This window comes from Mustela nigripes, chromosome 14 (assembly GCF_022355385.1).
Source record: "Mustela nigripes isolate SB6536 chromosome 14, MUSNIG.SB6536, whole genome shotgun sequence".
Taxonomy (NCBI): Eukaryota; Metazoa; Chordata; class Mammalia; order Carnivora; family Mustelidae; genus Mustela; species Mustela nigripes.
Genome location: NC_081570.1, coordinates 21,479,850 through 21,493,130, shown reverse-complemented (window position 1 = coordinate 21,493,130; position 13,281 = coordinate 21,479,850). Strand labels below are relative to the sequence as shown.

The following is a 13,281-nucleotide window of genomic DNA, read 5'->3' as shown; positions in this document are numbered from 1 at the left end:
TGCGCGGGTGGGGGTGGTGGAGGGATAATGGGAGCGATGGTGAGGATCTGAGTGGGACGGGGAGAAGGAAAACCCGAGTGGGATTGGGGCTCCGGGCGGGAGGGTACGGCTCCTGGGCGCCGGGGAGGCCTGGGTTTTTCCTTCCCGGGCCCCGGCAGTGGGGTCTGGTTCGTCTCCGGATAGAAACCGACCTTTCCCGCTCTTAGGGCTGCTGGAAATAAACAGGATTTCCTGCTCGCTTTTCACCTCTTGGCCAGTCTAATGGATCAGACAGTCACCACGCATCTTTCGCGAGGCCAGGAGCTCCGGAGGGAGGCACTTTTTTGACGTGCATGTGTCACACTTTTTTTGGGCGGGAGACTCGGGTTTGAGTGAATAGTCTAGTGGCAGTTTCGAAAGTATCGTCTTGCCGCGCTGAAAGCCTTGACCGTTCTCCCCTACAAGGGTAATTTAAAGTCTTGATTCGTTATCTTTCAAACTCCGTACAGAGTTTCCATACTGTGGTTTCCGTTCTACGACTTGCCAAAAAATTGCTTTGTCGTTGTAGAATTTGTTAGAAGGTCGTGGCCTCCCTGGCTAGTATCTGCGGCAGCTAGTTAAGGAGATGGAGATTCACAGCTCGAAATTGCTAATTTACTGCCTCCCCGGGTTTGGTCTGTTACTTGTATTCCTGATCTACTTTGGCAAAGCAGGGCCACCCGGGGCTACACGTTTCAGGGGAAAGAGATGAGTCCGGCTTGGAGAAGATTCCCAACGGGGAAAGCTATGAGAGCCAGGAAACGTTAGGTAGGACTTCAAACACATAGGTCTAAAAATTAAAAGGAGTGGGGGGGGGGGCATTTTAGGGCACTAAACCTTGAGTGTTAGAGGAACTCTTGGCTTATTTGGAAAAAAAAAATATGAAATACATTTGCAACAGGTCTGATAATGGTTACAGGTTACTCTCCATTGTAATACTAGCAACTAACACTTGAGAAGTTAGGAAAAATACCTCAGTTGCACATTTGAGACAAATTGGTAGCTTCTATATACTCACATTGTTGGTTGGCTTTAAAAAGTCATTTCAAAGAGATTGTTAGGAAGACTCACCTTCTTACTAAGGAAAATGTCTTCGATAAAAGTGTTTATTATTGGGCACGTGGCTGGCTCAGTCGGTGGAGCATGAAACTCTTGTTATCTAGGTTGTAAGTTCAAGCCCCATGTTGGGTTTAGAGATTTTAAAAAAAAAAAAAAAAGACCTTTTTTTTAAAGTGTTTACTATGAATACCGAATACTGATTTAGAGTAAAAGGTTTAGGAAATTACTCACTTGGTACAGGAGAGCTTTTGGTTTTTAAGAAATTTACTAGATAAAGTGGGGTTTTGTTGCTTGATACATGTATGAAAGATGAAGTGGAAACTCCCCGTTTTCTTCAGAGGCCAACTAAGTTGACAGTAAATTTTGTCGTCAGTTTTCTTATCTACAAGGGAAAGGAGCATTAGAGATAATTGTAAAGCATTTGGCTCATAGCTGTAAATGGTAGCTGTAATCAAATGGGTTTTGACTGTGATCATTAGGAGACAGTTTCAGTATTTGGTAACATGAAGGATATTTGGTGAGGTCTGTTTTCTAAAGTTACTCAAGTGATAGCAGGAAATAATGTTGATGTTAATGGTAAAAAGGTTAATGGGACAAACATGTTAATAACCCACCAATGAGATGCTTGCTACTGTGCTAAATGGATTGGAAAGAAAGAAAAACAGTTTCTGCTCTTGAGTAAATTAAGTGTTGACAGTTAGAACATGTCCACATTAAGAAATGCTTGCCCTTACTTTAAACTCAAGTAAAACTTGGAATAGTTTGTTGGAAGAGATTTGTTTGAAATGGGCTTTGAAGAAAGAATTGACTGGGGCTTGAAATAAAGTGTCTGGGAATAAAGTATGTCATAACCGGTGATGAGGAGGTGGTCCAGTAAGGAACACTTCTGAGAAAGAATGAGGAATCAGTCTTGGGTTGAGTCTCATGAGGGATTTAGCTTGATTCAAACAACATGAACCAGAAGCATCGACTATAAGATTTTACACTGAGCATCCAAAAATCATGGATAGGAATTGAAAGGCTCTGGAGGGAATAATTGAGCAATATGGAAAATGGAGAGAAAGGGCAGATTCTTGCAAAACCTTAAATGCCTGGGTCTCTTTGGGGGAACTATTCTCTTAGCAGATCTGCTGCTAAACCATGATATATGTGAAATCTGTGATTGAAACTGAAGGCTGAAATGAGGAATGGGAAGTCATTTCAGGGATTCGAAGGCAGGTGAGACAATTAAACTGGCACATGTGGCAGCATTCAGGAATCCCTGCCGAGAAACGGGACTGCTGAGCAGAGGACCAATGGTGTAGATGGATTTAGAGCAAGAATTGACTGGACTAGATTGTAGAAGTGCGGAGGAGTCTGAAAGGAAGGAGGAGGTACAAAAGGGAAAGATGGCGTAATTCAGAAACGTGTAAGCCTGTGGTTCTGGACATAAGGGTAGTAGGTCTCCTTGAGAAGCATTTTTTACATACCTGACTTGTAATTATTAGTAATCAAACCTCTGAAGCAGATTTTGGAGGGATAGGATTTTGATGAATTGTGAACAAGAGTTCACACTTGTAGTGTGAAATGTATCAGTAGACCGTAGATACGTTCAGAATTAAATAGGCATTGGAAGTTCACCAAATGAGGAAGCAGATGAAGAAGGTGAAGGGAGATTTAGTGTCCAGGTGAGGATTTTATGGATCCTCTTGGGACTTCAAAAAATGTATATGCAGTAGTCCATTCCCTGCCATTTTATTATTCCAGGGGACCTAATCTAGATTGCCTTTATTTCAGAGAATTCCTAAAAAGGTGGTTCATTTGGGACCACAACGTGATGTAGATCTCCCAGGACCCTGTAGACCACCCCAGGTGGTAGGTGTAGGGTCTCCTACATTCATACCTGCCACACTAAGTCCAGCAAGAGCCACTATGGGACCAGGGGTCAAGGAAACAACAGTATTAGCAGTGCCTGTCTATAGCCTTCCAACTCTGGTAACTTTTGCTTCCTTTGATTATTTGTGAATTCTGTGGGCTTTCTTCTTTATTAATAAATCATGTGAAGTGTAGAAGGTTTTTCATATGGTAGTTTCTCTTGCCACAAAATCTTTTGGTTACAGTTGTAGATCTTTATATCTTACTTTTTCCATATCTTAGTTAAGAAATTTAATTTATCACTCCCTGAGATTATTTTACTTGCCTAGGAGCTAGGCCCCAAATCATTGAGGGTTTTTTGTTTTATTTTTAAGTTAACCAAAGACATGAATTAAAACTCGACAGAGAAACTTGGCTATATATTTCACTCTGTGCTTCATATTGCAGTGAAATTGTGAGTAGCCATAATTCTCAGGGGGTGTTCCTTTCTGTTTAATTGGATTTGCACAACTTCTTAAGTATAAGCAGGAAGTTTTTATTTTCACCGTCCTCAAAAATCCCTTCAAGTAGAAGCTACCTTAATTTTTTTTTAATACGTTGAGACTCTTCGGTGAGTCAGAATTACTGGTTTTGTCCCTGATCACTGTAGAGCATTGTTAGATTTTTAGATATTGAGATGAATCCCCCAACCCCAGACCCTACACAGGGATTTTTCTCTGAGTCCTTGATGGGAGCTTGTTTTGTTTAATTTCTTGTCTTTTCGTTTTAAAGGAGCAATAATGGAAATATAATTAGTTTAATGTTCCAGGTTATTGGTTTTTGGTTAATTGAACTGTGGGAGATTATCTTCACCCACCACCAAATAGCAATAATTGCATTATCATTTTTATGATAATGGCACAACTAATGAGTGCCAGGAATGACAAAGAAAAGGCAAACACTCTCCCTTTAAATAAAAAGACCTCACCACCTTTTTGTCCACAGGCAGTTCTGCCTTCAAAAATAATGGCATGTTGAACCCCTATGGTCCAGGTCTTTGAATCTTTCTGTAAGTAAGGCATTTGGTTCTGGAGTAATTTATCTAAAAAGAGATTAAGACAGTTTTGTTCAAAGGAGCACTTGAACAACTTTGTTTATACATAGTTAGAATTAAAGACTCATTTTAATTCCTGTAGTGTTTCAAAATAGCATGTATTTATCTCTGATTGTAAAATTTTTACATATTATAAATTTTCTTAAAAATACAGAGGACAGGGCGCCTGGGTGGCTCAGTGGATTAAGCTGCTGCCTTCGGCTCAGGTCATGATCTCAGGGTCCTGGGATCGAGTTCCGCATCGGGCTCTCTGCTCAGTGGGGAGCCTGCTTCCCTCTCTCTCTCTCTGCCTGCCTCTCTGTCTACTGTGATCTCTCTCTGTCAAATGAATAAATAAAATATTTTAAAAATAAATAAATAAAATTAAAATACAGAGGACAAAAAATTATCCGAAGGTAACACTGCGTTTTGAGACTGTCTTTTTTTCATACATCCATACTCTTCTTAGGCCTCCCCATCTTTTCTACAGACCTAGGATCATACTGTACATCCTGTTTGTTTCTACCTGACAGCCTGACCTTCACCTTTGTCGTGAAGTGTTCTCTGACAACTTGATTCTTAATGGGTTCGTAGTATTCCCACATATCAACAGGTTTTTGTTTTTGTTTTTGTTTGTTTATTTGACAGAGACACAGCAAGAGAAGGAACACAAGCAGGGGGAGAGGCAGGCATAGGGAGAAGCAGGCTTCCCACTGAGCAGGGATCCTCATGTGGTGCTCAATCCCAGGACCCCAGGATCATGACCTGAGCTGAAGGCAGACACTTAACAACTGAGCCACCCAGGCACCCTTCAGCAGTTACTTAATTTATTGTACATAATTAAAACCATGTTGCGAGACATTAGATTGTCTTTGGTTTTTTGCTAGTGTATGCTTTTATGGCACTGTGGTAAATATCCCTTATGTAAATCTTGGGTGGATTCCTGGGTGAACTTTTGGAGTCAGAGTATATACACATCTTTAAGGCTTTTGCTACCCATTGGTTTCCATTACTCTAGACAGAGTATTTATATTTTCACCTGTTGTGTTTAAGAGTTCCTGTTTTTCTGAGCTCTCAACTAGCCTTCATTATAATTTTTTTAATACTGTGATTTTTAACAAGATTGTTTAAAATTGTATATGAGGAAGTTATCGTGCAGCCTTTAAGGCTTGTCCATTTAGCCTACCAAGCATAACAGCTTCAAGAACCTTTTTTTTTTTTTTTTATTAACAAGTAATGTATTATTTGCCCCAGGGGTACAGGTTTATGAATCATCGGACTTACACATTTCACAGCACTCACCATAGCACATACCCACCCCAGTGTCTATAACCCACCACCCTATCCCTATCCGCCTCCCCCAGTACCCCTCAGCATGTTTCGTGAGATTGAGAGTCTTTTATGGTTTGTCTCCCTCTTAAATTCCTCATATCAGAGAGATCATATGATAATTGTCTTTCTCTGATTGATTGACTTATTTTGCTCAGCATAATACCCTCTAGTTCCATTTTGGTGGCTGCATAGTATTCCATTGTGTGTGTGTGTGCACGTGTGTGTATATATACATGTGCACACACACATACCACATCTTTATCCATTTATCTGTTAAGAGTTTTCTTTAAAAAGAACTTGTTGGGGTGCCTGGGTGGCTCAGTGGGTTAAGCCTCTGCCCCCAGCTCAGGTCATGATCTCAGGGTCCTGGGATCGAGCCCCACATCAGGCTCTCTGTTTAGCAGGGAGCCTGCTTCTCCCTCTCTTTCTGCCTACTTGTGATCTCTCTGTCAAATAAGTAAATAAAATCTTTAAAAAAAAAAAAAAAGGAACTTGTTGACTGATTAGAAAATAAGTATAAAGTCCTTTTAAAATAAGGTCTTCTTTTTATTTAAAGATTTTATTTATTTATTTGAGATAGAGTGAGAGTGAGAGCACAGGTGAATGCGTGTGCACGAGCACAAGCAGGAGGAGGGGCAAAGGGAGAGAGAGAGAAGCAGACTCCCTGCTGACCCAGGACCCTGGGATCATGACCTGAGTCAAAAGCAGACGCTTAACCAACTGAGCCATCTTAACATAAGGTCTTATGTGCAATTTTATGTCCCACTTTTTCTGCCTGATTTATCTCGTATATTTTTTGTTACATAAAAATCTTAACATCATTTTCACACCTGCAGAAAATTTATTGTATGACTGAATCATGATTACCCAATCATTCCTCTTAGGTCATCTCTAAATTCTGCTTGTTAAAATAACGCTGTGATTGGTATCACATGCCTAAAACTTTGTATTTTTATCATTCCTTAAGACAGTTTCTGTGAAGTAAATTCACGTGTCACAGCAGGAAAGAATGTTTTCGAGATTCTCAAATGAGTAGGAAATAATGAGAAATAGTGCTATGGATTTAGCAGCATTCTTCATTAGTAGTATACCCATTACAAATGTGACCAGGTTGGTTTTTGTACTGCAGTCTCTTGTTGAAGTGGGCCTGCATCTTAAATTTAAATGTTACTTTTCTTTTTCCTGAGACATGGGTAATTTTTAAGTGTCTGTCATTTTGAAAAATCAATGCCAAGACACAAAACTGTACTGTAATTTTGACCAAATGTTGCTAGCATAAATTACCTGGCTGGAGACTTAGACTGTGTGGTTCTGGTTCCCCATTCAGTTTGTAGTAAGAAGAAACATTAGAATTATTCGGCCAAGTCATTTTCAACCCCTGTTCCTCAGTTTAATGTCTTGCTCCTCCCTTCTCTTTGAGGGAGCATATGAATAAAAGGGCCATGTGAAGTATTTGTCCCTTTTAAAAAGTAAGCATAGGATGTAGACTAGCTAAAATAAGATATGGGTTCCCAGTATTTGGATGCATCCGAGAAACTTAAACAGAAAATTGTTTTTCGAGCTTCTCTAAGAAAGATGCTCATAGTATATGAGAGAATATTATTGGGGGTGGTCTTTATAAATTTGTAAGCTAACACCGAAATTTCAAAACTTTAAAAAACATTAGCAGCAGGCGCTTGGGTGGTTCAGTTGGTTAAGCAACTGCCTTCCGCTCAGGTCATGATCCTAGAGTCCCGGGATTGAGTCCCACATCAGGCTCTCTGCTCAGCATGGAGTCTGCTTCTCCCACTGACCTCTCTTCTCTCTCTCTCTTTTTCAAATAAATAAAATTTTAAAAAATTAACAGCTTGCACTTGGGTGATTTAATTTTCAGCTGCGTACACCAGAGCGCTTTACTAACAGGTGTTGTTGTCTCTAGTTTGTACTGATTGGGAAACTGAGGAATTCGGGCAATTAAATGCCTGGCTCAAGGTTATAGAATGACTTCTTGCCAACTCTGGAAGCTGAAGCACTTTCTTATTCTCATACCAGATACAGCAGGAGCAGTGGCAGTCACAGCCTGTTTCATGCTCTTCCCTTCCGTGGTTCAGTCCTGTTGAGGACAGGAAGGTAGTTAGGTTCCACAGCCTGTTCGGTCTCTGGTCCCAGCTACAGTCTTCAACAAGCTAAAAAAGTTACTGCCGCCAGTGAAACTGGTGGTAGTTTTTGTGACACTGGCCCTAGACAGAAACTCTAGTGAAACTCTCAGGCTGTTCTTTGAGGAGCCGTAAGATGGTATCAGCTCTGTCCTGGCTGCCCCGGGGTAGGGATCGTGGGAGCAGATGCAGTTAAGTGATACCTGTTGCGTTATTGCTAGGGCTGTCTGGTCTTGGAGTAACCTGAAGGTAAAGGATCAGGCTGTGCTCTGGATTTGCATGTCCATGTTTTGAGGAAATGCCCTACATTACCTTTCCTGCGTGTTGAGATGAAAGTCTGGAGGTCTTAGAACTGCAAATGATACCTGAAGAAGCACCCAAAGGACGCTTGTAATCCTTCTATCAAGTGCCCCAGCCACATCTTTAGACCTGGATGCCGGAATCGGGGGCATTTGTAAAGAGAGACCTCCAAGACCTAGAGAAAGTGGGGCAACTGAAGGAGGAAAGGGGGGAGGTCTGGATCTGGCCTTCAAGAGTGGAAGAGGTGAGCAGGAGGCTCAGGCACGGGATCAGGAACCACGGACCAGAAGCACTGAGTTTGAGAAAAGTTATTTCGTGTGGATGACTGGAAGCTGTTGATCCATTAATGTTAAAAGAATTTGAAAATGTTAAAATACTAAATGAATTAAATGACCGATTTCAAGGGAAGGGTGTCCCCTAAGAAATAGCATAGGAAGTGACATCTTTAACCAAAAAGGAAAAGAAACTGACGGCAACCTGGGGACCATGGAGTGGTTATAAGGGATATGGGAACAGCCAAGATGGTCCCAGAGGTATAACTTCTAAGAGGCTTTAACAGCTGTTACCCACTCATAGTGCCATTTTAGAGGTAAGTATAAACTGGCTTTGTTTGTGGCTTTTGTGTGGAATCAAGTAGTTCTGTCTGCTGAATGTGAACTATTTCACTTGGGTGTAACAGATACCCTATTCCTATCTTACGTCCCTAGAGTGTTTGTTTGTTTTTTTTTCTAAATTGGTAATATGATGTTCATCTCTTGAGGGGTTTTTTTTTTAATACATATATTTTTTAAATCTGATTGTCTTCATGAACTGTAGTGTGTCATCAGGGAATAGTTAACCCCTTTTCTTGTGGGATCTCTTCATTTACTCTTCGTGTTGGTAAGTGTCAGAAAATGGAAAGGCACACAGGTGTGATTGTTTGCCCCTTACCCACTTTGAAGAAAGCAGCCATGTTGAGTTTAAAATGTAAATGAAACCCATTTTTTGTGTTGGGGGTTGTGGTTGTAATGGTGACCCACAAATTATTCAGGAGTTTGTTGCTTTCTGGGAGTAGTCCCATTTTATAGGGTGGAAATATGGTAGTAGCCTAACGAAAGTGAAATTGCTTAGTACCCTTAAGTTCATTTTGAAACAGTTTGGGATAGTTGAAAGGAATTGGCAGATAGGCCTATAGAATGGTTACAAAATAAGACTTGAATTTGAACTTGATACAGATTGCTCTCTATCTCCTCCTATTCTGGAGGAATTTTGTTTTATTGCTCAATATTTAGGGCACTGATTGTTTCTATTATATTTTCTTCACCCTGATATGTGAGCATTCCTTTAGAGACGGGCTGGCATTCCCTTAATGATGTTACCTTTCACTGTTTTCCTAGATTGGTGCTAAAATTTGGTAATTTTGATAGGCTTGGTTCCACAAGTAACTTAGAGAATAAGTGTTCACAACTTACTGGTATCAATACCTATCAGATGCAGAAATGGTATTTTTTCCCATTTAGTATTTGTCATAAGTGCTAAGAGTTATGTGGGCATTTCTCTTCCACAGCACATAATTTGATAAAACTGATTTTCTCTGCTTCTAGAGCTTGGATTTCTCAAATTTCTCTTTGGACCACATCTTCCCATTACTGTACGAGAGGCAGTAGCACATGGTAGTGAGTGTTGACTTTGGCTAGGAAGGACCCCAAGTGTTGGGTAGCCTTGGCAAGTTCCTTCTCAGCTCTGAGTATTGGTGTCTCCATCGGTGAGCTCAGAGTAAACCTCAGAGTTGTGCAGATTATTACAAAGGAATTTGAAGAAAGAAAGAATTCTGATGGGCTGGAGTAGTTAATAGTAGTATGGAATTAAACAAAATTAAATCAGATCTTAGATGCCTGTTATCTGCAAAGTACTTTCCTGGTTGCTGCTGCTGTAATCCTGGTGTAGTTGGCAGTCTGTAAACCTTATAGTATTCTTTGATTTCTGGTCCATTTTTTTTTCCATACCATTCATGCTTATATTTTTTGGTCCCAGTCACCATTCCTTAAAAAACTAATTAAATGCATTTTTAGATACATAATTTTGTCAATATCCATTCACATCTACCACCTCTAGGCCCAACTCTTTGTCATCTCTATGCTGGTCTAATTTTTGCTGAGCCTTAAAACCAAAGACAGGTTCCAGGGGTTGTTGTGGGACCTCCAGAATGGGGATTGCACAGAATAATCTTATTTTTCCTCTATTCTTCTAGTCTGTTATGTTCTGAACCCACACATGTTTTCGGAAGGACCAGATGGCTGACACTGGCTAATGGGAACCAAAAGACAAGAGTGAAAGTAACCTGGTTGTCACATACCCCAAGAGTAGAGGGGCCTCACCTTTGCCCCAAGGTCAATTTCTTTATCTCTCTGGAGACTTTACCCCATTTACTAAAAACTTCAATACAACCTGGCTTATCCGAAGTTAGATTATCAAGTCAAGCAGCAGCATTTGTTAAATGAAGAGGGTTGTACTCGGGACTGTGGGAGAGAAGAAGCATCTGCCTTTACAAAGGCAGTGTAACCTGGTAGTTTAGAACTTGAGTCTGGAGTCAGGTGGATCTGGGTTCAGATCCAGCCATAACCACCTTTGAGCTCCTTGGTAATGAACAGTAGCTTAGGCTTTCCAAGTCTCAGTCTTCTCATTTGTGAAATGGGAGTAATCATAATAATAGTACATTCTTCACATACAGTACGAGGAATGAATGGAATATCACAGATAAATTATTTACTGCGTGCCAGGCACCATACTAAATATTAAGTCTTTGTTATTAAAGAGCACATAATCAAATGAGAGGATCAGCACACAGAAAAGAGCAAGGCCTTGAAAGGCCATAGAAACATTGTCAGTGGAATAGAAGTGCCAGAGCTGAAGAAGGTACTCAGATAATTAGGCAAGTGTGGGAGACTTCGTAAGAGAGAGAATTCTCAACTCTGTGGAAGAAGATTGTTTTGCTTCACCTTGTGTACTCAAGGCACTCAGGTTTGGAGAACGATCCAAACAAAGCTGTTTAGGAGTCATTATAGACCTCTGAGCAAAAGAATGATCTAGGAGCTGGCTTTCCCTGCTACACCCAAAGAGACAAGTTGACTAAGTAAGAATAGCCATATCCTGGAATTAATAAGTAAACTGATCAGACAGGAAGAAGACGGCTGGCCTTGGGGGCCCCCACAGATGAGAGACCGAGGGCCGGGTGGCAGGCTGAGCGGGCGGCAGGCTGAGCGGGCAGCCGGAGAGGAGTCATCAGGGTAAACTCGAGTGCTGGGAGGAGATTAGTGGTCAGGGGCTCCAGGAGAGAGAAATCATGAGGTAGGTTTTCTTCTTTGAAGGTGGGGAAAGATCAAGTGCAGACTGAGCTGTGGCCAGCGCTTACAGACCAGGAATCCACACTAGCTCTAATCAGAGAGCTCTTGGTGTGCGGGAACTGCCAGTTTGCCGACGTGAAAAGAGCCCCAGACTGGGTACTGGTGAGCCCTGAAGTCGCACCCCAGCTCTGCCACTCAGTGAGCACGGGTAAGTCATCCACCTTCTCCGGGCGGCCTTGATGGCCATCCCTCCTCTGAGGCTAAAGAAAGGGAGGCCAGAATGCCCAGAGCAGCCTCCTTCCTGTCTCAGGATAGGAAAGGATCTCAGGAACCCCCTTCATGTGGTAGGAGCTCCTAGTCGTGGGGTCATAAACAACCCTCTGTGACCAGAAAAGTCAAACTGCAACCGTAATCAGTGACCCAGAGCAATGAATGTGACGCTGGGTAATTCTGCTCTGAGGGCCTGACCACAGCTTCCCTGGAATGTGGCAGACCTCTGGAGTTGGGCAGTGAGCGTTCTCACTGGCAGGCTTTTCTCTGAAGTTGGCCTCACCTGAGCAGTAGAGAAAGGTACAGAAGGGCATTTCTGCGCTTCTCCAAGCACGCTGTGCAGACAGTGAGGATTACTGCTGTTATGACTATCCTGTCAATATGTCCTAACTCTTTTCACCTCATAGGACCAAGTTGACGGAAGCGTAGGACCAACACTGAGTACTTTTGAAAGAAAGCTGTTTGATTCCTGTTCACCGAATGCCATTTCTTTCAGGGTAGATTGAAGGGCTCTGCCCTTAAAGAACAGTGCTATTGACCCTAGTTTGAGGGTTCAAGCCACCCCATGGGTTAACTTCAACAGATGAAAATTTTTCCTTGGCTACAGCAACATCCCTAATCCTGACCAGCCATGGAGAGGTTCGGTTCTTACAAGGAAAATGAGTGAATGTGGGAATGGCTCACCACATTGGGAAAACAAAACTCACATCCTGCTGATGGTTGGCTGAGGACTGTCATGTCCACATACAAAGAAAAGCATGTGGCACAGTTGTAGGACAAAGGTGAGCAGAGATCTACTGTGGAAAGGGGCACATTTTTCTTATAGAGAGAACAACCAAGGCATGCCCCTCGGTAAGCAGTGTCGGTGGGCGATGGCAGGCACACGCATGGAGGCTCGCTTTCCCTTGCTCCTCGTGTCCACTCTCCCTGGGTTAGCCAGCTCTGAGCACCCCCTTCGTCCTGCCCTGCCCGGTTAGCTTGGTCAGCGTACCTCCAGAGCAGGTCCTGCTCCTCAGTTTTCAGAAGGGACTTTTCTCCAGTCTCTCGATTCAGTGATGATGTCTGGGAGACAGAGGTGACCCTCAGTCCTTCTGAAAGTGGTGGGGTAGGTAGGTGGCACATTCTCTTCAGTGGGCCATGCCGGGTGGTATTTGGGACCATGGCTAGAGAGGATTAGGATCAGGGAAAGCCCCTCCAGCAACAACATAGGCTCAGATGATAATTCTTGGGTGAAAAGTGTGATTAACATTACTACAAATGGAAGTCTCAGGGTAATTCTAAAACCATGTCCTTCCGGTTCCAGCATTTCCGAGTTCTGATAGCCCAAGCAGTAGGGGTGCTGTTGACTGGGGGCCGCCAGGGCTGGCCATGGCAGGCACCTGCACTGAAGTCTGGAGCAGCCCACACAACTCCGCGTGGCTTTGTTCCTGCTCTCCACAAACCTGGCCATACTTGCTAAGAATCACGGTCCCCGCTTTTTTAGGGAGAAAATGACAGGCACTCTTCCTCCCGTTTTGTTTTGTTTTTTTTGGGAGGGGGGTAAATCTGTCAGGATAGAATGTGACCCAGAGGAAGAAGAGTTAGGGAAAAGGCAATAGCAGAGGAGTGGCAAAGAAAGAAGTTTCTCTTTTAATTGAAAAATGGTGTGCATTTAGTGGCCATGTTTTTTGTTATGTCACATAGGCGTGGGGTGGAGGGGGGGGCATGACATCTGGGAGGAAAGCAGGAAGAGGCACATGGGAAGGTTTTTGATTTATTTTTACCAAGCCCTGCGGTGGAGGGATTTTTAAACTTTTCTTAAGATTCATTCTCCTGAATTCCTTCATCTTCTTTATTCTTATACTGGAATTACTGAAAGATGGTGGGTTTTCACGGTAGGAAAGGAGGGGTGTCTGCAGCTGGAAAGAAAGCTGTTGGG

The 13,281-nt window shown here is 42.4% G+C and overlaps 1 protein-coding gene across 1 annotated transcript in view; it reads left to right on the top strand.

Annotated features, from left to right (window-relative positions):
* The window catches only part of SRSF4 (serine and arginine rich splicing factor 4), a 27,407-nt gene that overhangs the window by 381 nt on the left and 13,745 nt on the right, over window positions 1–13,281 (top strand). The window lies entirely within an intron of this gene.